The sequence below is a fragment of the Macaca fascicularis genome, chromosome 11, assembly GCF_037993035.2.
Source record: "Macaca fascicularis isolate 582-1 chromosome 11, T2T-MFA8v1.1".
NCBI classification, from domain to species: Eukaryota; Metazoa; Chordata; class Mammalia; order Primates; family Cercopithecidae; genus Macaca; species Macaca fascicularis.
The window spans coordinates 111,486,970-111,512,698 of NC_088385.1; the positions used below are offsets into that span (position 1 = coordinate 111,486,970).

The following is a 25,729-nucleotide window of genomic DNA, read 5'->3' on the forward strand; positions in this document are numbered from 1 at the left end:
CCCCTTTGAGGTTGGGGAGGGCGGGGCCCGGCCCCGTGAGCTGCCTCAGGGCTTCTGCAGAGCTGGCCACATGCTGGGCTTTATTGATATCAGGTGTTGTGACCCTTGGACTTGATCGATCATTTCGGCCTTCCCTTGTGGAGCCTGTCCAGGAGAATGGATGTGGACTGTGTTCTGATGGAGGAAACTAAATTGTTCTTGGTGAGGTTTTTGAAAATAATGGTCCTTGTCTCTGAGGTGGGCACATGCTTGGCTGATTGATGGAATATGTGGAAGCCTTGGCTTAAATACAGAACAAATGATACTGAGCTACTTAATCTTGCCCACTATACCACGTTCCATAAAGATGACGCCTTGGTCAGCGCAGGCTGCTGTAACAAACAATCAAAGGCTTATAAACAATAGAAACTTCTTTTTCACAGTCTGGAAGCTGAAAGTCTGGGATCCAGGTGGCAGCATAGTTGGGTGTTAGTGAGGCTCTCTTCTGGGTTTGCAGATGGCCAACTTCTCATTATAGCCTCACATGGGAGAAGGATGGCTGGAGAGCTTTCTAGGGTCTCTCTCTCTTACTACCTCTCTCTCTCTCTCTCTTTTTTTTTAAAGCAGTGTCTCACTTTGTCACCCACGCTGGAATGCAATGGTATGATCTCAGCTCACTGCAGCCTCCACCTCCTGGGTTCAGGTGATCCTCCCATCTCAGTCTCCGTGCCCACCCTCTAGGTCTCTTTTATAAAGGCATAAATCCCACTTATGAGGGCTCCACCCTCATGACCTAATTACCTCCCACAGGCTCCACCCTCTAATACCAGCACATTGGGGATTTCGACACACACATTCAGTCCAAAACAGATGAGGAGCCAACATTGTTGAATCATAAGTGATCCATTTTATTTCTTTTTAGTTCTGATTGATCAAGGCTTGTAAAAGGTTTAACTTTCCTGGGTTGGGTGCAGTGGCTCACACCTATAATCCCAGCACTTTGGGAGGCTTAGGTAGGAGGATCACCTGAGGTCAGGAGCTCGAGACCAGCCTGGTCAACATAGCAAGACCCCACCTCGACAAAAAAAAAAAAATTAGCCAAGCATGGTGGTGCATGCCTGTAGTCCCAGCTACGTGGGAGGCTGAGGCAGGAGTATCACTTGAGCCCAGGAGCTCAAGGTTGCAGTGAGCTATGATCTTGCCATTGCATCCCAGCTTGGGTGACAGACCCTGTCTCAAAAAAAAAAAAAAAAAAAAAGATTTAAATTTCCTTTTTAAGTTTTTCTTAGCTAGCATAATAAGGGATAGTCTGAGCAACTCAGAGTGCCTATTTAGAAAGCTCTGGGTTTTGCTTCAATATGAATGGAAAAGCAGGTTGTGACAGTTAGCACAAAAGGGCACGCACTCTCAGAAAGGGCCATTGCAGTACCTGGTGATCTTTTCTTCCAGGATGGAGAAAAGTTCCTTCTTGTCAGGCTACTTCCTGATAGGTTCCTGCAGCTGCTTTGATCCAACCTCCTCTTTTCCCCACTGGACAAAACCAAAACAAAGCAAAACAAGTCCAAAAACAAAAGAGAAGTCGGGATAGGACCAGCCACGTGTGTACCCTTGGGCGGTTGGTACATGCTCAGGGCATGAGCCCAAACTTGCTGTGACAAGTACGGTCCCAGGCTGTGCCTTTTAGAACAGTGTCTTCCCAAGTACTAGTGAAGTGGTGCTGGTGCTGAGATTTCCAAAGACTGTCTTTGCAGAGCAGGATTTCTGATTCTGACAGAAACCAAGGGGAGAACTCACTTTTTCTATTAAAAAAAATTATCAGTAATAAAGCACTCAGGTCTTCCACCACTCTTGCAGATACTGATGTTTTTCTCTAGCTGAGTCTAGGAAGGAATACGAGTTTATAGTGTGGTGCCAGTAAGGTTGGAATTTTCTGTGATAGGGGAGTAATTGGGACAGGTATAAATCGTAAGATCTTCCCGGGGACTGGATACAGGAAAAAGGAATGCAGCCCCAGAAAGGGAGGTGTGCAGTTGCAGGCAAATGGACCAAGGAGATGGTCTGATTGCCAAGTGGATTGGAGCCCAAGTCTTCAGGTTTTCAAGTGGGTAATTAGAACAGGAAGGAGCCAAACACAGGCCTGCTGGCGCCAGGAGCAGCAAGATTTTCCATTCAGGTTGCGTCGTCTCAGAGCTAAGATGGGTGCATGGGAGTATTTCCCTGGCCAGTTAACAAATGCAAGCATACCGTGTCCATGACTATGGGTGCAGGGAGCAGAGTGTAGGCAGATGAGCAAATGGGGTTTCCATTCCTGAGCAACAAGAAGTCTTAGGCTAGGCCGGGCGCGGTGGCTCAAGCCTGTAATCCCAGCACTTTGGGAGGCCGAGACGGGTGGATCACGAGGTCAGGAGATCGAGACTATCCTGGCTAACACGGTGAAACCCCGTCTCTACTAAAAAATACAAAAAACTAGCCGGGCGAGGTGGCGGGCGCCTGTAGTCCCAGCTACTCGGGAGGCTGAGGCAGGAGAATGGCGTGAACCCGGGAGGCGGAGCTTGCAGTGAGCTGAGATCCGGCCACTGCACTCCAGCCTGGGCGACAGAGCGAGACTCCATCTCAAAAAAAAAAAAAAAAAGAAGAAGTCTTAGGCTAAATGGTGAGTACCTCTGCAAAAATGAGAGAATAGCACAACACGGCATAGCTGAGTAGTGCATTGCATGGTTTTGCTTCCAAGTGCCAGCATCTCTGAGTAGTGCGTCTGACACCACCAGCACACTCTGGCGTCAGGATCTTGGGTTTATATTCTGGCTACTCAAACTGTGTGGCCCTGAGCAAATTCTTTAATCTTTTTTGGGTTTCAATTTCCATAGCTATAAAGTGCGAATAGTTATAGTATCTATCTCATGAATTTATTATGAGAATTAGATTATTTTCTCTGTGGATAAAAAGAAAAAGGTCTTTTGCCCCTGATTCTTGCTTTGGAATACAGTCTTGATCCCCAGAAGTGTGGCAGCTCTCTTGTACACATGATGAAGAGTGTGAAGGGGAAAAGTTGATATGCCAACGATGGTGGATGAGAGTGGTGAAGCTGTTAGGATCCTTGATGACTGTGGGGTGGCCAAAGCTGACCTCCCACCTTCAGACTTTCTGAAATCAACCACTGATGTTTGGGCTTTCTGTTACTTGCAACCAAGCATATCTTAATTGATGGAGGCTTGTTGCCAGACTGTAAACTCATTGAGGGAAGAGACATGTCTTATTCACCTTTGGGCTCTCAAGGCCAGCCTAACCTAATGCACGGCACACAGTAGGTGCTTAGTGGTTTATGATAGGAAGATGTGTGGTTAGAAAGAGGGGAAGGAGGCAAGGAGGCGGGTAGAAGTGATTGCTGGTAAACATTTAACAATTAGATCTCTGGGGAAAAATTCTGATTTGTAGCATTTGCCAATTTCCATGGTGTAAATATTCCTATCATGGCTGATTTCATGCAACCAGTGTGATGTCAGTGAGCTCAATGTTGGGAAGAGATGATCACAATCAGTTCTTGTGAATTGGTACAGCCCAGCTGCAGCTTACCACTAGAAGGACAGGGAAAAAGAAAGGGAGAGAGAAAAGAGAAGAAAATTTATTATTAAAATTAATATTAATCATGGTAATGATGCTAACAATGTTTAAACTTTATTGAGAGCTTACTCTGTTCCAGGTTCTTCAGGTCCCTCCTAAGTCTTCCCTTTGCATCTCATTGACCATAACTGGGTTGCATGGCCTTTCCTAGTTGCAGGACAGGCAAGGAAAGTTTGGCAAAGGAAAGTGGCAGTGTTGTGTCTTGCTTGGGCCATTCAGGTATCATTCCTTAGGGCAGGGCCCCTTGCCTCCCTGAACGCAGGCAGGCAGCTGTCAGCCAAACAGGAAGAGGACTGTGGGATAAGCAGCCAAGACTCTCTGAAAAGACAAGACCTTTCAAGTAGAATGGATTATATTTCAGACACAAAGTTGCCTTTTCAGCAAAGTGAACTAGCCTCCTCATCATCAAAATTCTAAAATTTCTCACTACCTTCTTTCGTTTCTGTGGATACCACTCCAAACATCATAAACTGATCTGGTCCTTCATATAGAATGGTTGGTGTTCTAAACCAAACAGATCCCAACCACAGTGATAAATGAGGTGGGGAGATGGGAAATCTATGCAGCTTTTCAAAATATGATTGCAATAAAGCATCCAGAAGTGAAAACTGGAGCCTCCTGCATGCAGATTCCCCATGTGTGAGTCAGGCTGTGCAGTCCTGCATGGGCTGGAGTGGGGCCGGCTCTGGCAGGAGTGAGGTGGAGAGAGGGAGGTGGTGGGCATGTCAACTGCAAAGTTCCTTCATTACGCATCGGCATGCTCCTTTACACGTCCTGCCGGGCTAGTTGCTCACAGTGGAGAGTCTGGAGTTACTGCAATTCTGTGGCAGGCGAAATATATAGAATAAAAGAAAATGCCTTCATTGGGACTGTTGTTGGGAGAAAGAGGGCAAGAACTGTTCTAAGGGATATTTCTGTAGTCTTAGCATCCTCTTCATAATTTTTGCAGATTTTATATCCTGTTGTCAGTTTCTTTAAAAAACAAACAAAAGAGATTACAAGTGATTTATGGGTTCCACCTCTTAAGAGGCTTAGCGTGGGAAAACAGAGGAAGGGAAGAAATCAATATACGGAGATTAACAATTCTGGTAGGAGGCACCATGTGATGGACAGGCCTAAACTTCCCATTGAAGCTGGTTGGAAGGCCGAGGCAGGAGGATTGCTTGAACCCAAGAGTTTGAGACTGCCCTGAGCAACATAGAGAGACCCCTGTCACTACAAAAAATAACAAAAATTAGTCAGGTGTGGTGGTGCGTCCCTGTAGTCCCAGCGAGGTGGGAGGCTCTCTTGAGCCTGGGAGGTGGAGGCTGCAGTGAGCTGTGTTCTCGCTATTGTATTCCAGCCTGGGCAACAAACCGAGACCCCATCTCCAAAAAAAAAGATGACTGATTTGGAAGACATGGACCCTGTTTTGAAACGATGACTCACTTCAGCTAGAGAAGAAGCCTGGTGGCACCCAGGTGAAAAGAGGCCACTCATTATTTCTCAGCAGGCTGTAAATTGCACTGGGAGTCAGAATCAATACCTACCTGACCTCTTTGGGCTGTTGGTAAAACTGGAGTCACCCCTTGTGGCTGTGCCGAGTTGATGTCCAGAAGAACATTGGTTGGAGGCGACGGTTCTTTTTAGACTTACGACCCCCAGTGCAGGAGTAGCTTGGTTCTTTGTTGTTTGATAGTGTTTCCTGGGTCAGCTGGCATTTCCCCATGTGGTCTGACCTCCTGTGTTGTAAAGGCAAAACTACTTTAAGTTAGAGACCAGCGTCTGGATATTCAGTCATCAGCCAAATATTTTGATCTTTTTCTGAGCAGAATGGAAAATGTCCTGCTTTGAACTCTGCCTCATTCCTCGAAGGCAGGGGTTGGCAAACTTTGTTTTTCAAGAACCAAGCAGTAAACTTTGGGTGTTGCAGACTATACAGTCTCTGTCACAACTTTTCAACTGTGCAGTTGTAGAGTGAAAGCATCTATAGGCAATAAGTAAACAAATGAGTGTGGCTGTCACTCAATAACACTGTTCACAAAAACAAGCAGTGGGAAGGATTTGGGCCACATGCCATTGTTTACCAACCATGATTCTAAGGGGTCTTGGATGGAATGGAAACCTCTCTCTTGCCCATATGGATCCTAATGCATTTTAAAAGTCAGTGCACTGTTTGGCTAAGAGACACTTCCTCACCTGAAATCAGAGTGAAGAGCAAAAAGGGACAGTGAACTCCTTCTTATTATCATTGGCGCTCCAGGGGTAAAAGAGGAAGAAGATGTCGTTGGGCCACTTTATGTAAGTATATATACTTGGATGGTGCAGGCTTTGAACTTCTCACTGAGTGAAAAGTGTCTACCTCTTTTGTGTTAGCCGGCTGGCCAAAGTTTAACTTTCCTCTAGGACTTCACTAAATCCTCATGTCTGTAGTTTTTTTTTTTTTCTCTCCTCTTTCTAATAGCCTGGTTAAAGAGGAAAATAAGGTGAGTGCCGATGGTCCCTACTTGAGGCACACTACAGCTTATTTCTTAGCACTTTTTGGGCTTTGGCCTATTTCAAAGGCGACCTACTCTGTCATCTTGAAGTATGGGTTGGGATTCACTTGCATATCCTTCCAGACTGGGGATGGCTCTATTAAGAAAGGAAAGCAGTTTCCAATTTTACAAATGTTACGATTTCCCCAGCAGACTTTCGACAGGAAAAATTAATAGGCAACTGCATGTTGCCTCAATCTATTTTCACATTAAGACCCAGAAGGAGGTGTGGGGTCAAGCTGACACCTCTTAGATCCGCACACCAGGGTGAGGGCCTCCAAATGCTGACAGCATCATTCCAGCAGGTAGTGTGCAGGGAAGTTGGCTGGTTTTCAACGTATGTCCTGTGACTGCTTGCTTTTGTAAGCATGTGTTGGCTATAGATGGTTAGAAAGGTCAGCTTCGAGTGACAAAAGCCCTAGCTCATGTTGCTAGAATCACTTAGTTTCAATCCCTTTGAGGTCTTGAAAGAAGAAATGAGATAATCACCCTCCTTGTTTCCGACTTGCGCTGTGCCAGTGTAACTTAGAAGGGCATCCTCTCTGTGAAAAGACTGGATTTACATATTTTGCTAATTACAGCTGTCAGATTCCTCGAAGTGATTTAAGGGTGGGGAGGCCTAACAAGTGTGAAGAGTATTTTTAGCCAAGTTGTGTGGGTTTGATAGCCATTTGGGGACTAGTAATTGAATCTAAAGCTTCATGTGAGGCCGTACGGAAGTGGTGCGAGGCAGAAGGAGACCGCGATTGGGCGACGTAGGTGTGGGGCAGCTGTGGGGTGATTTGATCCTGGTGCGGGCCGGTGGTCTCTTTACCTGCTGTGACAGCTGTCACTCAGCCTGCTTTATGGGGTGTGAAATTGACACCTTCTCTTCTGTCTGGGTGCTGGAAGGGGTGCAGTTGGGACTGGAAACTTGATCTGCAGAGTATTTGTTTATTCATTCAACAAGCATTTTTTTGAGTAAATTAGAGTTTCTCGAACTTTCTTGTACACCCAGGATCACCAGGCAGTCTTCTTAACATGCGGATCCTGTTAGTAGATCTGGGGTGGGCTGAGCGTCTGCCTTTCTAACATGCTTCTGGGTGATGTCGATGCTGATGGTCCAGGGACCATACCCCGACTCAGAAGGCTTAACATTATATTCCACTTTGGTGTGACAAGATGAAACACTTGAGCTTGTTTCTGCCTCAGGACCTTCCTTTCCCATTTGCCCAGATGTTCTTCCTCTGGATCTTTTTTGTTTTTTGTATTTTTTGTTTTTCTTTGAGACAGGGTCATACTCTGTCACCCAGGCTGCAGTGTGGTGGCATGATCACAGCTCACTACACCCTTGACCTCCTGGGCTCAAGCCATCCTCCCACTTCAGCCTCCTGAGTAGCTGGGACTACAGGCACACACCACCACACCTGGCTAATTTTTCATTATTTTGTAGAGACGGGTTCTCACTATATTGCCCAGGCTGGTCTCAAACTCCTGGGCTCAAGTGATCCTCCTACCTTGGCCTACCACAGTGCTGGGATTACAGGTGTGAGCCACCATGCCCAGCCTTCCTCTAGATCTTTACTCGGCTGTCTTCCTTTCATTCCCATCTCAGCAAAAACGTCGCCACCTAGAGAAACTTTGTTTTCTCCCATGGCCCAAATCTAAAGTAGCTCCCACTGCCTGTTTTAGCTCTTAGAAGACAGCCTCTGAGATGATCTTGTTTTGTATTTCTCTCTGTCTCTGTGAGAAGAGGAGCTCTGTGAGAACAAAGCCCTTGCACTTGTCTGTCTCTGTCCAATGCTGTTTCTTCCTCCCACCCTTGGCTGAGCCTAGCGGGATGCCTAGCACATAGTGGGTACTCAAATTGTGTTGAGAAGGTCACAATTCCTATCTCCAAGGGTTCCACTGATTAGAATGAGAGATGGAAAACTCAGTAACTAGTTATAACCGTGGTGTTGAAAAGCAGTGTGAGAAGGAGTAGACCCCAGGTTGTCTGGGTTCTAATCCATGTGACTCTAAAATCTCTTGTGCCTCAGTTTTCTCCTTAAAATGAGGTGAAGTAACAGTACCTTTCTTGTACATCTGATGTGAGGATTAAATGAGCTAATAAACGTAAAGCCTGAGCAAAGTACCTGGCATAGAGTGGACCATCAGGAAATGTTAGTTGCAATGAGGAGGATGATGAAGATGATGGAATGGTGGTGGGGATGCTCATGGTGATAGTTACAGAGGGAGAGCCTAACTTTGCAGGGAGGGCTTCACATAGGAAGCGCACTTTGAACTGAATTCCCAAAGGCAAGTAGTAATGCCTTAGGGCAGTGTCTTAGTTACCATTGCTGTTTTATTAGTCCGATCTTACACTGCTTTAAAGAACTACCTGAGACTGGGTAATTTATGAAGAAAAGAGGTTTAATTGAACTACAGTTCCACAAGCTGTACAGGAAGTATGGCTGGGAGGCCTCAGGAAACTTACAATCATGGCAGAAGGCAAAGGGGAAGCAAGCACATCTTCACATGGTGAAGTGAGAGAGAGAGAGAGAGAGTGAGAACTAGGGGGGAAGTGCCACACCCTTAAACCATCAGATCTTGTGAGAACTCACCATCATGAGAACAGCAAGGGGGGAAATCTGCCCCCATGATCTAATCACGTTCCAATGTTAGGTTCCTCCCCTAACATTGGGAATTACAATTCAACATCAGATTTGGGTGGGGACACAGAGCCAAACCATATCAGCTGCATAACAAATTGTCACAAATCTAGCAGCTTAAAAGAACACACATTTATTATCTCACAGTTTTTGTGGGTTAGGAACATAAGCACAGCTTAGATGGGCCCTCTGCCTTAGGGTCTCTCTCTGGCCTCAGTGAAGGTATCAGCCAGGGCTGGGGTCTCATCAGAAGGCTTGACTGAGGAAGGATCCACTTCTAAGCTCACATGATTGCTGGCAGGTTTTGATTCTTGCCATGTTGGTTGGTGTCTCTGGTCAGCTCACAACAAGGCAGTTTACTTCATCAAAGCCATAAAGACAGTGATGGCACAAGGGAAATTATAATCTTACATAATGTAATCATGAAAGCAATATGTCCTCACCTTTGCTGTATTCCATTATTTAGAAGCAAGTTAGGCTAGCTTATGCCCAAGGGGGAAGGGGCATTACACAGGCTGTGAATACCAGGATTTGGGGGTCACTGGGGGTTGTCTTAGAATCTTTCCACCATAGATAACAAGAGGGTACCAAGGGTTTGACAGGAGGGGCAATCCAGGTAGAGGGAACAGCTTGTGCTAGGGCCAAGAGACAGGAGCACCACGTCCTAGTGAGGAAATGCTCATCTTGATGGGCCTGGCTGACTGGTGATTGGCAAAGTGATTGGAGATGGGGGTAAGACTGGGAGCAAGGATGCATGGGCTCTGGTGCTGGTGTTACTGCTCCTGGTGATGAGTCAGGGTATGTTCCTTGCTCTGGGCTTCCATTTCCCCAGCTGCATAAAGCAAGAGGCATGTCCTGGATCAGGCATTTTCACACTGGGTACCCAGGAATCTGAGGCCCCACAGAGAAATCTCAGGGGCTGCTGGGGAGGATGGAGGAGGAGTGAGCATCTACTGCCTCTTTGCCAGAGCACCTCTGCTTCAATCTGTGCAATACTGAGATTTCTGTATATGATTTTCTTTCAACAGAGGCTTCCATGACTTAAAAACAGGTGAAAATGCCAGCACTAGCTGCCCTCAGAGAGCCCTCTTATGCTGACCACATGTGGTTCTCTTATGGTTCCTATGGGCTTGAGCCAGGACCAAAACCTAAGACCCTGAGGCAGCCAACCAATGATATTGCTTTCCCCATCCAGAATCAGGAAAAAGGGGGACTTGAGGCTGTACCGGGGTCAGTGGAGAGGTATGTTACTGAGTTACTGGAAAATCCAGTTTCCGAGCGTGTGATCTCAACTATTTCATTCATTCACTCACTCAGTTGTTCATTTGTTCTTTTACTCACTCAGTGCTGTGTTAGGCAAATGGCAGTGAGTGTTAACAGGGGCTTTATCAAGTCCACCTCCAAAATGTTTTGTCAGTGCCAAGCTTGTGAAATAAGATACTCTGATTCCAGCCACATCAGGGAGGCAGGTAGCAGCCGAGGTTGTGCACACCTTGTGGCTTGCTCTCTGGAGGAAGGGCACCGTATCAGGAGCAGTGCCTCTGTTCTCTGGCGGAACCCATGGGAAACAGTATCTGTGGGAATGGTGGGCAGAGTGGGGAGTGAAGATGAGTAGGCTAAGGACGAGTTGACCCACAGAAGGGAGAAATATATTTTTGTAATAGGGATTTTACTTTTTAGATTTATGAGTTAAATTTCTGTCATCTGGAGTGACCTGAGAAGATATTTCTTTCATTTTCTAGACAGGAGGCACACACCTTTCCTTCTGCCTCTTTCCCCGTCATTTCCTGTCTTCTCTGCATATTTTTAACTTTATAAAAGATGCTGTTCTGTGTAGGACTCAGAGAAACAGCTGGTTCTCTCTGCTTTGGGAACTAATTGCCACTCCCCAGCTGTGGGATCTTGGACAAGTGGCTCAACCACCCTGAACTCAGGGGTCCAGGATGGGGGTTGGGCACCACAATTTCTGAGCCCCTCATGGCCGTGCCTGGGAGGCTGGGTTCTGCCTGACTGCTGAGTCCGGAAGCATTAAAATTCATTGTCTTCCCTGGAGCCAACTCTAGGCTCCATTAAACAGCTGGTCCCTGAGGCAGATGGAGCTGGCAAGGGGCCTGTTCTTAAAAGCAACAGGTTGTGTGTTGGCAGCCGCACAAAGGCAGCCTTGCGGGGATCCAGCCCCTGCCGCTCTCTGGGCAGGGAGTCCAGGTGGATGAGAAAGGAAGGTGCCTGTCCCCCTGGGAAGGAAGGGAGAGGGATTACCGTCAGGTGGTGGGAGGGGCAGCTCTCCAGAATCAGACCCTGGGACACTTGACTGAGGCAGCTCCACTCTTTGGGGTCTCAGCAGTGCAGGTGTGGAGCACATGCAGCGATGAGCTTTGGCGGGACCAGAAAGACCCCCCTCCCCCAGAAAGACAAGGCACAGGAATAACAGCAGCTGATGCTTGTTAATTTTTTATTCTGTATAAGTTAGTTACATATATTATCTCTAGCATCTAAGACAGTGTGGGGCCCCATGGGGCCCCATTTTACAGAGGAGAAACTGAGGCTTTGAGGCCTCAGGAGACTTATTCTAGGTGGTTCAGCTGGCTCCAAAGCCCCCCTTCTCCCAGCTAAGGGATTATACAAGAGAGACAGGAAGAGGATCCGTATGATCCTGGAGTTTGGCAGGGTGGATATATTAGGTTCCCAGGGCTGCCATACAAATTCCCATTATCATAAAGCGGGTTGCTTGAAACAGACATTATCCTCTCATGGTTCTGGAGGCTGGAAGTCTGGGATCAAGGCTTGGTTCCTTCTGGAGGCTCTGAAGAAGAATCCTTCCCACGTGTCTCTCCTGGCTTCTGCGTTCGTTGGCAGTCCTTAGTGCTCCCTGGCCTGTAGACGTGTCTCCGTAGTCTCCGCCTCCATCCTCACCTGACAGTCCGCCCTGTGTGTTCTGTCTTCACACTGTCTTCCTTCCATGTGTGTCTCTGGGTTCAGATTTCCCTCTGCTTGGGTTGGGTGTGGTGGCTCATGCCTGTAATCCGAGCACTTTGGGAGGCCAAGGTGGGCGGATCACCTGAGGTCAGGAGTTTGAGACCAGCCTGGCCAACACAGTGAAGCCCCGTCTCTACCAAAAATACAAAAAATTAGCCGGGTGTGGTGGCATACACTTGTAGTCCTAGCTCCTCAGGAGGCTGAAGCAGGAGAATCGCTGGAACCCGGGAGGTGGAGGCTGCAGTGAGCTAATATTGCACCACTGGGTGCCTGGGCAACAGAGCGAGACTCTGTTTCAAAAAAAAAAAGAGATTTCCCTCTTCTTGTAAGGACACCAGTCATTGGAGATTGGATTAGGGCTCACACTACTCCAGTATGACCTTATCTTAACTTGATGACATTTGCAGAGACCCTGTTTCCAAATAAGGTCACATTCATAGGTGCTGGTTGGTCTGGACATTTATTTTTCACGGACAAAATTCAACCCACAACAGTGGGGATGGCTGTAAGGCGGGAATGTGCAGGGGTGAGGTTGGGCTGAAGGGAAGTGAACTCGCTTCTGCCTCTTTCTGGTTCTCTGGGCTGTGTACCGGGGAACAGGGCTCCTTCACCGCTCATCACCAGCTGGGAACCTGGAGGCTGGAGAGGCCAGGTCATGAGGGGCTTATAGGCCTTGGTAAAGGCTTTGGACCTGATCCTGGGCTAGGCAGAGGGGAGCCATTGAAGGAGCTGAAGTGGAGGTGTGTATGGTCAGAATGCATGGTGAGCACTGGGAGGGGGACGCATGGGGCGGGGACAGGAGAGGCAGGGCACTGGCCTGGGTTTCAGATAACAACAGCCCAGGGGAGAGGAACGGGGCCCAAAGCTCAGAGGGGAGAGGAGGGCGGCTGAACGGGAATCCAGGTGGTCAGGTGGGCAGGCCTTGGTCTCAAAGGGAGAGGGCGGGAGAGGAGGGAACATTTGTTGAGTGAATTGAAGGAGTCTGTAGTGAAGGAGGGTGGTTGTCCCTAGGAGGAGCAAGAGCATGGTGGGAGGGAAGGAGGTGGGGAGAGAGGTGAGGAAACCGGTTCACTCCATCTTACCAACGGCGGATTCTTCTCCCAGGGAAATGTGGGAACCAAATTAATCCTGAAGCTTCCCCAGGTTTCTGTGATTCTCAACCAGTGTGGGCTGGAGCAATCAGAGAAGGCTTCGTGGGGGTGTAGGTCTGACTTGGGGGAAGGAAGTACAGAGGCAGGAAAGCAGGGGGTGCATTTCAGGGGTAGGGACAACCTGTACAGAGGCCCACACCTGGAGCCGAGTGCAATTCCACCCAGGGCCAGACAGGACCAGCTCTGCTGTGCGGAGAAGACCTTTTCCAGCCGCAGCAGCAGCTCCTGTCCTCCAACCGTGGAGATGTGCAGTTATTCCCCCTCATCAATATTTCAGCCTTGACTTTCACAGAACACCCCCTCTGCCTCTGCCTCCCCCAGCAGCCTGGGTGACTACAGGGAAGAGCTGACGCCGTCCCTGCTGGTGGGCATGCCAGGGCCAGAGTGGGACCTCTCGAAGCCTTCGCACCTGTCTGTGACTTGAGACAGATGAGACTTCTTGAAACTGAGCCCCCAGCCCTCTGCCTGGCTGTCTCCTAGGCCCCATCTCTGCACCTGTCTTTATGATTTGTTTTAAGGAAAAGCTGGGGAGGGGGCTTGAAGTCTCCTTATTCTCTGAATGATATTCATCTGAATTGTACCAATTCCTGGAAATTGGAGGCTCCCATGTCTGTACCCTCCCCCGCCCTCTCCCCTCCCAGAGTGTACAGAAGTAATTCTGTTGCCTATTGTCATTCTCTCTGTTTAGCAGAAATTCTTTTTTTTTTTTCTTCTCCTCGAGATAGGTTCTTACTCTGTCGCCCAGGCTGGAGTACAGTGGCACGATCTTGGCTCACTGCAACCTCCACCTCCTGCTTTCAAGCGATTCTCCTGACTTAGCCTCCCAAGTAGCTGGGACTACAGGTGCACACCACCACGCCCAGCTAATTTTTGTATTTTTTGGTAGAGACAGGGTTTCACCATGTTGCCCAGGCTGGTCTTGAACTCCTGACCTCAAGTGATCTGCCTGCCTTGGCCTCCCAAAGTACTGGGATTACAGGCTTGAGTCAGTGCACCTGGCCTAGAAATTTTTAATTCTAAGTCTTGGGCACCAGGAGCATCTGTAATAGAGACTTTTCAAAAATGATTTTAGGTTTCTATGTGGGTGACTGCTTCCTAAGCAGGTGAGTCACAAACCCATCTTAACATCACAGCTGCATTCTCCATTGGAGGTGGGTGGAATCTGCTGCTGGACCGTAGGCTTCTGAGGCAGCCGTGTGTCTTACAAGGTTGTGTTCCCACCGAGAGGGAGGAGCTGTGCTTCCCCAATATCCATCAGTGGGGTGGGAACAGGGACGGTGTTTTGTCTTCTGTGCTTCTAGAACACCATGGGGACTCTCCTAGCACTTCTGGGCTGGGGTTCTTCTCTAGGTATTGCCTCTCTAAGCTATAAACTCAAGGGCAGGCATAGTATTTTGGTTTTTGGTTTTCAGTTGCTGTATCCTCAGAGCCTAGCACACTACTTGGCATGTAGTAAATGTTCAACAAATTAATTCGTCCACTCACTTCTCAAATACTTACCGAGCGCCTACTCTGTGCCAGGCTTCATTCCAGGACTAAGGAGATAGCATTAAAGTAAACAAAGGCCCTCCCTTCATGGAGCCTCCATGCTGGTGGGGAAGACAGACTATCAACAAGTGAACACAGCTGGGCACGGTGGCTCATGCCTGGAATCCCAGCACTTTGGAAGGCCGAGGCGGGTGGATCACCTGAGGTCAAGAGTTCAAGACCAGCCTGACCAACATGGTAAAACCCCCTCTCTAATAAAAATACAAAAATTAGTCGGGCGTGGTGGTGGGCACCTGTAATCTCAGCTTCTCTGGAGGCTGAGGTGGGAGAATCACTTGAACCCGGGAGGCGGAAGTTGCAGTGAGCCGAGATCATGCCGTTGCACTCCAGCCTGGGGCAACAACAGTGGCACTCCATCTCAAAAAGATAAAATAAAATAAAAAAACACACGCGTGGTAAATAATGTAATTTGGGGTAATGAAGAATGCCATTTAAGTGGAGCAAGGAAATGGAGTGGTGAAGTGGGAAAACTATAGGTTGGTGCAAAAGTAATTGTGGTTTTTGCCATTTTAAAAGTAATGGAGAAAACAGTAATTACTTTTGCACCAATCTAATATTTTGGAAGGTACCATTGAGGAAGTCTTCGCTGAAGGGTGGCTTTTGAGCAGAGACTGAAGGGATGGGAAGGGTGAGCCATGGGAATTTCTAAGGGAAGAGTGTTTGTGGCAGAGGGAATACCAAGGATGAAGGCTCAGAGGTGGGGAAGAGCTGGGCATGTAAGAGGAATGATGAGGCTGGATTAGATGGGAGAGGCAGGCAAGGGTTAGATTATGTAGGGTCTTAACGGTCAAGGTTGAGTGTTTACTTGATTATAATCCAGGTTAGTATTGACCAGATGCACATCAAAGGCCTGCAGGAAACCAAATTAGTATTGAAAAAAGATAAGGCAGTTGTATTAATATGATTCTATTCAACCATGTTTGCAGTTTACCTTCTGCTCATAGACAGGCATTGCTTTGTAGTTAACCTAGGAATTCAACATGGCAGAGCAGTGGGAAGGTTTGGTTGAGCCGTAGCGGGGCTCATGGTACCTTCTAGGGATTCAGTCTTGGATGGGGTGAATTTGATGTGTGCTATTCAAACTCAAAAACATGGATCAGCACCGGGAAGCATCTTGAGATAGGGGCGGGAAGGGATGGTCATGCCCCAGCAGGCGGCATTACTACTTTATGGCACTTTATAATTGAGCAGCAGAAAAGGCACGAGACTTGAATTTGAAAGATAAGGGTTCAAGTTCCAGTTCTCCCACTTAGGGAGTGATGTTGGATTTGTCATTTAACCTCTACAAGCTTAGTTTCTGCAGGCGATGTCCTTGTTCTGCTTTTCCATAATGAATCTGAAAACCCTTTGCAAAGTGTGGCTGCTACATCCTCCACTATAAACCCCTCTATTAGACTGTGAGCTCCTTGAGTATGGGGGCTGCATTTCACGCATTCTGTGTCTCTTGGAATTAGCAGAATGCCAAGGTGCTCGCTGGATTTGCTGTGAATCGAATTCTGCTGTGACATTGCTGTGGTCAGCCATGTCTCCTGGGGTCCGAGTCTGCAACAGAAGTGTCACATAATCTGGGAGAAGAGCACTCAAATTGGAGCCGAAATTCTAGCTCAGTCACTTAGAGGGGTTTGGCTTGGACTAGTCACTTAACTTCCTTATGGTACTTTTTCCCATCTGTGAGATGAGTAAGATAATTTTACCAACCTCATGTGCTACTTGTGAGGGTCAGATGAAGAAATATGAGTGTGTTAGGTTATAGGACTGACTGCTATTCCATGGCAACCAAATAGCAATGGCTTACAGAAGATGGGAGTTCATCTCTCACTAAACAGTCCTGACATGGCCTGATGCGGCGACGCCATGGCATTGGAAGACTAGACCCCTCCCGTCTTATTGTTCTGCCCCCACACTGAGTGTTGACCTTATCCATGGCCCTCCACTACATTCTTACCCTTGCAGGGAAAGGGGGAACAGTGGCAAAGGGTGTCTTCACAATCCCATTGGCCAGAACTGGGCCATGTGGCATACTTCTTGCTGAAAGGGGTTTTTAACTGGTCTTTATTCCGGGTGCCAGCATGCCTGACTCACTTTCTAACACTATGAAAGAAGGCAAGACCAGGTTTTGGGGAACAAGTGAAGTCTCTGCCACAGCAAAATAAAAGATAATTCTCAACTGTGAAGTGGAAACGATTCAGGGCTCACCCACAGCTTGAATTGGAAATGATTTGATTCTGCTGGAGTCTAATGGAAAACAACGCCCTGTATCTTCTGTATTATTATTGTCACTGAATGCTTGCTCTGTGCCAGCCACTGCGCTAAGGGTTTCATAGGTGCTACTTCCGGTTAATCCTCACAACGGTCTTATTGTGTAGATCCGTTATTAGGTCCATTTTTTTTTTTTTTTTTTTTTTTAGACAGAGTCTCACTCAGTCGCCAGGCTTGAGTGCAGTGGCGCAATCTTGGCTCACTGTAACCTCTGCCTCCCAAATTCAAGCGATTCTCCTGCCTCAGCCTCTAGAGTAGCTGGGATTAGAGAGACTGAGGCTTAGAGAAGTCAGAGGAGGGATTGGAACTTGGGAATGCTGGACTCCAGAGCTCATACCTTCAATAGCTCCTACTGCTCAGTCCCCTGGTTCCAATCTGGTGTTTCTGTTCTGGATATATCTGGTCCCTTTCCTGCCCCTACCTTCCTGGCTGGGCCTCATTTCCAGAAATGCCACTGACATGGCAGGGGACACTAGTGCTCTGGTTGGTTGGTGTTGTTCCTAGCAGTGCTGTCATCCACCCAAAATGGAATTGATTTGCAGAAATATGGGCCATGATGGAGGAGGCTACTTATGCTAGCAGGAGAGGGCGCAGGTCCCACAGAGGTCAAGTGGACAGGGCTAGGAAAACCAGCTCTAGGGGGACAGATGTGATTTGAGAATTACCATTCCCAAATGCACCTGAGTTACTCTGGTAGGAAAAAGTGCAGAGCCCAAATTGTGGTCAGAGCCTTTGCTTGAGCCTTCCAGAGCCTTCCCTGGCCCAGAGCAAAACTCAAAAGTCTCCTCAGGCTAAAGTGACTGCACTTTGTCCTGTTGGCAAATTGGTTGGTTTAGTGTGTTGAGAATTCAGCACCCATTTTTCAATGATATCAAAATCATTATCCAATGAAAGGTGATCGTATCCTGGTTTAGTTGCATGATTTTAGAGTTCAAGGGGGCTTAGGCATTATTAATCCAATCCTTACCTCACAGAGGACCAGAAAGCCTGCCTGCCAGGCCTGCCCAGGGTCCGGTAGCTACATTGAGTTAGGGCTGAGTCTCTGGGGGCCCCACCTGAGCATGAGGGACAGGACTTTGTGAAATCTCATATAGGCAACAGGGGTGGCAATTCATGACGATTGGACATTTGTCTGCCTCTTGGCATCTTCTCAAAGCACAGAATGGGTTAAAGGGGCATTCTTGATTCTCCACTGTGTTGGCTTACCATTTTGGGGCCTCAGTTTCCCCATCTGTGAAATGGGCATGGTAGTAACAGAACTTACCTCATAGAGGGTTGTTGGGAAGTGGTTTTTTATTTTTACTTTTTTTATTTTTATATTTTTTAGATGTAGTCTTGCTCTGCTGCCAAGGCTGGAGTGCAGTGGTGTGATCTTGGCTCACTGCAACTTCACCTCCGTCTCCCCGGGTTCTAGTGATTCTCGTGTCTCAGCCTCCCAGGTAGCTGGGATTACAGGCGCTTGCTACCAAGCCCGACTAATTTTTGTATTTTTAGTAGAGACGGTTTTGCCTGTTGGCCAGGCTGGTCTTGAACTCCTGACCTCAAGTGACCCGCCTGCCTCTACCTCCCTAAGTGCTGGGATTACAGGTGTGAGCCACTGTGCTCGGCCATTGTTGAGCTGATAGTGTCTGCTGTGCTTAGATCATCTCCAGCATGAAGGAAATACTCAAAGCAGTCGTTATGATCACTTCCATAGTAGCCTTTTTCACTCTTGCTCAAGGGGCTGTGTGCTCCCACGAAAGCTTGGGGATCTTTGTCTCATTCATCTTTGTATTTCCTAGGTCACACCATCCATCAGCTTGAAGATTTTTTTGTTTACCTTGATTATCTCCAGTGCGCCATGCATGAATTCTTCAACAGTCATAATAGCCTTTTCATCCATAAATGTAATTTTAGCTTGTTTAATAGCCTTGCAGAACATGACCTTTTCCATGATAAATTGGCAGGAAATAAACCCATCCTTCTTCCATGGGGTAGACTGGTGAGATGGTGGGGGTTGGTGTTCTTGTTCTGGATCTGGTGGGAGTGGTTGTGGATGTTTGCTCTTGGTGGTTTTCAATGCACATGTAAGGGGCTCTCTGGGGTTGTGTGGGTCAGGAGGGGTTTGGGGTAGGCTCTGCTTGGCCCTGGAATGGATCAGGTGGGGAACATTTCTCAGTTTCTTATAGGTGCTCAGTTGTCATTTGACTCCACAGCCTGCTCTTGGTTACCCTCTGTGTAAGTGGTTCTGGGGTCTGGCACTACTAAGGTGTGGCTGGAATATGTTCCTGGGACAGTTATTTGAGATCTACGTGGAGATACCCAGGAGCATCGAGGATCAGGTAGACTCAGTCTCTGCCCCCAAGAGCTCTAATGAGACCGTGTTTCCCCCTAGTCTTCCCCGTTTCTGCAGCTCCAAGGATGAGCACCCCCCAGAGTGGGCTGAGACCTGAGCTTCTCAGGTGGGTCTCCTCTGTGTGTCTTCGTAGTTCAGCAAACACCTGATGTTTCCCTTGGGGACCAGCCCACTGGGGCATTACAGAAGCCCAGACACACTCCAGAGTCCAAACACCTGGGTGTGGATCCTGCTCTGCCACTCTGTGGCTCCCAATCTGGGACAGCGCCGGAGCCACATGTGGAATAAATCTATGTTGGATGAATGACGATTAGTGTGTTGCCTTGGGAAAGTCGTCTCATCTCTCAATCCCTCAGCTTCTTATCTCTAAAGTAGAGATCATAGTGTCCACCTCATGGTGCTCTTGAGAAAATTAAATGCGATAGTGCCTCTGAAGCTGGAACCACAGTGCTCAGGGTTTAGCAGGTCTGCAAACAATGTAACTGCTGGTGTTATGATATTCCTGTGGCCCCTCACTGCAAGGCTCTCGGAGCCTAGTTCCCTCCCAATATTAAGCCTTGTTAAATCTTGCCTCTTTTTTCCCCAAGTCTGCCTAGGGTTAGAATTGTCCAAGACGCAAGTCAGTGATCCTTTGCCTGTATTTGTATTCGTCCATTTTCATACTGCTATGAAGAATAAATACTGGCTAATTGATAAAGAAAATGAAATTTAATGGACTCACAGTTCCACATGGCTGGGGAGACCTCACAATCATGGTGGAAGGTGAAGGAGGAGCAAAGGCACATCTTACCTGGTGGCAGGCAAGAGAGTGTGTGCAGGGGATCTGTCCTTTTTTAAAACCATCAGATCTCTTGAGATTTACTCACTATCATTAGAACAGCATGGGAAAAACCCACCCCCATGATTCAACTGCCTCCCACCAGGTTCTTGTTGTGACATGTGGGGATTATGGGAGCTACAGTTCAAGATGAGATTTGGGTGGGGACACAGCCAAACCACATCAGTATTATTTTCCCCCCAAATAATATAATTTGCCTTTCACACCTAGGGTGACTCCAGTGGTGGGGACTCAAGAGCTCCCTGGTGGTGAATGGTGGTAGAAGGAGAAACCAGCTGTAGATGCCTCTGAATTCCTATCCTGGAAGGGACTCTTGGGACCACCTGGGCAGCCTCCATGTTTTCTAGGACTTTTTTTTTTTTTTTTTTTTTTTTGAGACAGTGTCTCGTTCTGTCGCTCAGGCTGGAGTGCAGTGGCGTGATCTTGGCTCACTGCAACCTCCACCTCCCAGGTTCAAGCGATTCTCCTGCCTCAGCCTCCCGAGTAGCTGGGACTACAGGTACGTGCCACCATGCCGGGCTAATTTCTGTATTTTTAGTAGAGACGAGGTTTCACCGTGTCGGCCAGGCTGGTCTCAAACTCCTGACCTCAAGCGATCCACCTGCCTCGGCTTCCCAGAGTGTTGGGATTACAGACGTAAGCCACTGCACCTGGCCTCTAGGACTTTTGTAAATTGTCTACCTGAGTATTAACCCATGGCTCAGGAAGCCCCCAGCGCTAAGATGCTCTATCTCCAGTATTTGAGGAGTCTTCAGGCAGTGGGGCAGGGAGTGAGAGCAGAACAAATGCTCCAGGATGAGGAGACCCAGGGATTTATTTGTGTGGCTTTGGCATCACCAGAATAGTTGTTAGGAAACCCGGGCTAATTAGGGTGCTCTGTTGTTCTCCTCAGCAGGCCCTTGAAATTGGGCAGACTTCTGGCTCACCTCTTAGAGAGAAAGGAACACTGTGTACCATTTTCTCCCTGTGTTTGCCACAGGGAAATGGCTATGGTTGTTGAGAAGTTGGGACAGAACCTGCAGGCCTGTGCTTACCACGTTTCTTAGGAGAGCAGGGATGGCCTGTGTGGCAGCCACATTTTCACTCCTTTGTGCTTCCCCCTTTGCCTCCATTCCCAGGCCTGTGAATGTTCTAGATTCTCTGGATACACTCAGCCTTCTGGAGTATGTCCAGGCAGCATGACTGTGGCATGCAAAGAACGAGGGCTTGGAAACCATTCTCTGGCCATGTGATGTTCATGAGAGTTAACCTGATGACTCTGTGCCTCAGTGTCACTGCTCTCATGGGAATCTAGAATATTCCTCACCGAGAGGTTTTGAGGCTTTATGGTCCCCCATAAATTACTTCTTTCTCTGTTCTTTCCCCTAAGCCCTATCTCAAAGTCTATTCCAGTCCTTATTGTCACGTGTGAAATTCTCCCTTCTCTGTTCTTTCTTCTAAAGTACATCTAGGGGTTGGAGTGGGGGGCGGTCTGCCTACAAAATGAAAGCCGCTCATAATGGAAATAATTTTAGACTCTCGCAGAAGTTACTGTGACTCAACAGCTGAACAAAAACGCTTGGTTTCTCATGCTGGAAGACATTCCTCCATCCCCACAGGTCCTGGCAGAGGAGCAACTTTGTGACTTTCACCTGAGGGCCTGTGAGGTGTACTCTCAGGGATTGTGAGGGTGGGTTCTGGAGGGATCTTCTTAACACAGACAGCATTGTTCCTCTCTTTGCAGCAGAGGGAGTCCTTTGAACCCATGAGTGTGGCCTTTATAATTCAATCCTCAGAATGTTTGAAAGAATAGGTCTTTAGAAAGTCGAAATTACCCTCTGTTTGGGAAATTACAAACACCTATAGGTACATACACCTCCCATGTTCCCCTAGTGTGAGCACAGCAGACATCACTAATGGATCCCAGCACCTTTCTCTGTGCTGAACCTGAATGGAACCTTAGAATCTTTTCCCCATAGTGCCTGAGCCTGAGAAAATGTATACTTTTACAGTTACAGAAATTGAGACCCAGAGACTTAAGTATCTAGTGTAAGGCAGTCTTCTTGTAAGGTGAATGAATATAAATATATATACACACACATATGTGCATGTACACACACATACACATGTAAAATTTATGTTGCCAAGTTGTGCAAATTGTTCCTGATGGAACACCTCCCGCCCAGTACATTTAAATGTGAGGTTCTCCATCAGGACCAATTTGCAAAACTTGCTGCTGTCTCTAAAGAATGGAGTACACTATCACACTGATAAAATAGCATAGCCCTTATGCTTGCCAGGTTTGAGCTGCGGGAATATTTGGGAAAATGAGCTGCATGGGTCGGATGGGCCACATCACCTGGAGCAGACAGAATGCACCTGAGATGGAGGATGACTGACAAATTGGAACATTTTTTGCTAGGCAGAGAGGTACAGTTACAAAATATCTGCCTGCTTCCATTAGATCTGGCAGAAAATGCAATCCTTTTCTAGAGGGTAGAGAGATATTTGTTTGAAATGATTAGTTTCTTTTTGGGTAGAAAGGTTTTCCCTGGGTGGATGTTTTATGAGGCTTATGTCATTGTCCCTCTCTTCCTGCCTCTTCCTTTATTTCCTTTTGTCCTTTAAGATCCAGCTCCCTCCTGCAGGAATCATCCCCTCTGCTGCCTACCCGAAGTACCTCTAGTTTCATTCCTGTTGAAACACTTCATTCTGTCCCCAGTGAGAGCCTTACAGCTCCACCTAGCATGAGCTCTCCTGTGAATTTTTTCCTGTGTACCTGACAATGTTGAGCAAGGATCCAGGGCCATACAACCCATGAGCTGCGTGCAAAGTTTAGAGGTTGCCATGGTCTGAATGTTTGTGTACCTCCCACAAATTCAAGTGTGGAAACCTAATTCCTAATGCAATAGTATTGGGAGGTGATTAGGTCTTGAGGGCTCTGCCTTCATGAATGGAATTAGTGCCCTTATGAAAGAGGCCTGAGGGAGCCTCTTCACCCCTTCTGCCATGTGAGGACACAGAAGGCGTCACTATTTGGTGCCTTGCCAGACACCGAATCTGCTGTTGCTTTGATCTTGGACTTCCCAGCCTCCAGAACTGTTAGGAATACATTGATAAATTCCTTAGTCTAGGATATTTTGTTATATCTGCAGGAGTAGACTAAGACAGAGATACCAAGTTTGTCTGTGCATTTGTGACTTCCCAGGGCAGGTGAGCCTGGAGGAAGAACTCGTATGTGTGTTGTTTTTCTATGCCGGGAGTCAGAGGTTGGGCTGGGTCCCATGATCAGGGCTGCTGTTTTGGGCCGGGGTCTTCCTGTCTTCCGGCCTCGTGAATGGCCTGGTGCTTTGCCTGGCGAGAGGAGTCAGGCTGTCCTCTCTTGCTGCGGTGTGTTGCTGCTACTCCGCTGTCTAGCAGCTACCGTTGCCATGGAGCAGCAAGAGGTACTGTGCCAGCGGCCCCCCTCCCACTGTCCTTGCAACAGCTCCTCTGTCTGCCTTCTTAGCCCTCAGCCCTGCCATGGGATGGGGACGGAGGAGACTGCAGCAGCAAGTGTGGCTGATTTTAACTGATTTCTGCTTGGTACACATTTACTGATGAGCTGTAGGTCAGCACCTTCCAACAGAGCTGAGATGCGAAGAGAATGGCTGGCTGCCTCGTTGCTTCCTGGGACTTTGAATGGCATCTTGACATTTTACAAATGTGATCATGGGAGCTGCTGATGGGACCTCCCCTAGAGACACAATGACAGCAGCAACTGTCACACTCTACTGTTATCTATAATGTGGCTTGTGTTTATCAACTCACTTGAACCTGGAGGCAATATTATCTCCACTTTACAGATAAGGAAACTGAAGTTCAGAGAGGTTAAGTAACTTGACCAAATTAACACAGTGAAAAAGAGGCAGAGCTGGGATCCAATCCCAGGCAATATGGCTTTATAGTTCATGCTCTTAACTACTATTTTATACTGCCTCTCTATTTCTAAGCTAAAAGTTGAAACCTGCCATTGGAGATCTTTAAAAATAAAAGTAGGTCATTAGCTCTTTAAGACAGTCTATGTATGTAGCGACTTTTTTGAAATACTTACTGAATAAAGTACCTAAGAGTATGCCAGGTACTCTTCTAGTTGCTCTCATGTATTAGCTCATTAATCCCCACAACACTCCTGAGAGGTAAGTATTATTATTTTCATCACCATTTCACAGAGGAGAAAACTGAAGCATGGAGAGGGTTAGTATCGACGGTCATAGAGCCAGGATGTGACAGGGTCAGGACTGGTACCCAATTGTCTGGCTCTAGATTCCAAATACAAGTAAAACTACTAGCTTATGAAACAAAATTTGACAAACTTCTCAACTTGGTTATTCTGGCGGAAGAAATTCTAGGAATAGAGAACCCTCCTGGAGTTACCATCTTAGTTACTAGAGCTCAATTTGTGAGACTCCATAGCTTTTCAGAACATTTTATATCCTGAATAAAAAAAACGCATACAACAAAAACAACCAGATGCATTTGTTCAAAGGAATGATCCTCAGGATTTGTGGACAGTTTACTTCGAGACCAGTGTCTCTTACAATCTCAGTTTTCTGTTCTGAGCAGTTAGCTTCAAAACTTAGGGGAAGAGCTCAGAGGACGTCTGAGTCCATTTTGCATCTTCATCACACAGAGCTCTGTGACTGAGTGCGTCATGGCTCTTAGGTACAGCAGACCTGTTGGGTTGATCAGCAACAGAATTGTTTTGCCTGGCATAAGAACATAATGAAGTAGGGAGATTCCAAGCTTGGAATTTGGGGCCCGGATTCTAGGGGATGCCTCCAGGGTTCTCAGGCTGCACCTTCTCCATTGATCTGCCCAGTTTATGGAGCCATGGGGGAATAAGTCCTGCTATTGAAGGTGATGTTGGTGCAGGTGGTAGTGGGGTGGCACCATTGACCATACTGCACTGGGAGTCCCCAACCCTGGGCTTTCCCTTTTGAGGTTCAGTGCAGTCTCTTGATTCTGCTTCATAATCTTACTTTACAGTTGGAGGAAGAGGACGGGTTGCGAAAGGAACTTCCTTTGCGTGTGGTCAGAGCACTGGGCCGTCTGAACAGCCCCCTCCACGGTCTGCAGAATTTCTAAATTCTGATAGAAACAGTTAGTGGTCTTGACATATCTGACAACCTACAAAACCAACATGCCCTGGGGTTTGATCTCTCCCGTGGTGTCAGAGGAGTCCAAAGTGAGCATCTGGAAGCTCGGCTGTGATCCAACCTATTTGGGAGGATCTGCAGTAAACCAGTGACTGCCCTCCCTGCCCCACCTCTACTCCTAAAGGGTTCCATTTCACAAGAGCCAGGCTCAGGTACCTGTTTTTGTCCACCCACACCCTGTTTATTCCTCTCTTGCTCAACTGTCTTCGTTGTTGTTCTTGTTGTATATGAGAAAGTTGACTCATTTTTAACATTTGCAAGCCTCCCCCTCCCACTAGTAGGTGTGCGAGCAGCTGCGGATTTTACCATCTGTAAACCTTCCACACTCCAGCAGATCCTCTTTCTACCTTTCAGCACTGTGCAGCCCACCCAAGCCACGTGCCTTCTCGGTGTCCCATCCATGCCTCTCTCTGAAATCAGGAACCAAGCTCACTGGTGATGAGCATGGAGGGACCTCAGAAAGAAGCCTACTCCTTTCCTTCCTGCAACAAAAAGTGCCAGGCAGTTAGTATTAGGGATACAGAAGTGAATACACAAGGTTCTTGCCTTCAAGCGACTCGGGAATTTAGAAGAAATAGCAACAGTATTAACAATTGCTACCATTTATTCAGTTTCAGGATATGCAAGCCACTGTGCTTTTTTGCTTTTTTTTTTTTTTTTTTTTTTTTTGAGACTGAGTCTCGCTCTGTTACCCAGGCT

General features: G+C 47.4%; 1 protein-coding gene and 1 long non-coding RNA gene across 5 annotated transcripts in view; both read left to right on the forward strand.

The window, feature by feature from the left end:
- CHST11 (carbohydrate sulfotransferase 11) overlaps positions 1–25,729 on the forward strand; it is a 307,020-nt gene that overhangs the window by 93,312 nt on the left and 187,979 nt on the right. The gene's annotated exons all lie outside the window — the stretch shown is intronic.
- LOC135966402 (uncharacterized) lies at positions 1,128–3,600 on the forward strand. Its single transcript, XR_010579715.2, has 2 exons — positions 1,128–2,308; positions 2,625–3,600. It is a non-coding gene; the product is annotated as an uncharacterized lncRNA (long non-coding RNA).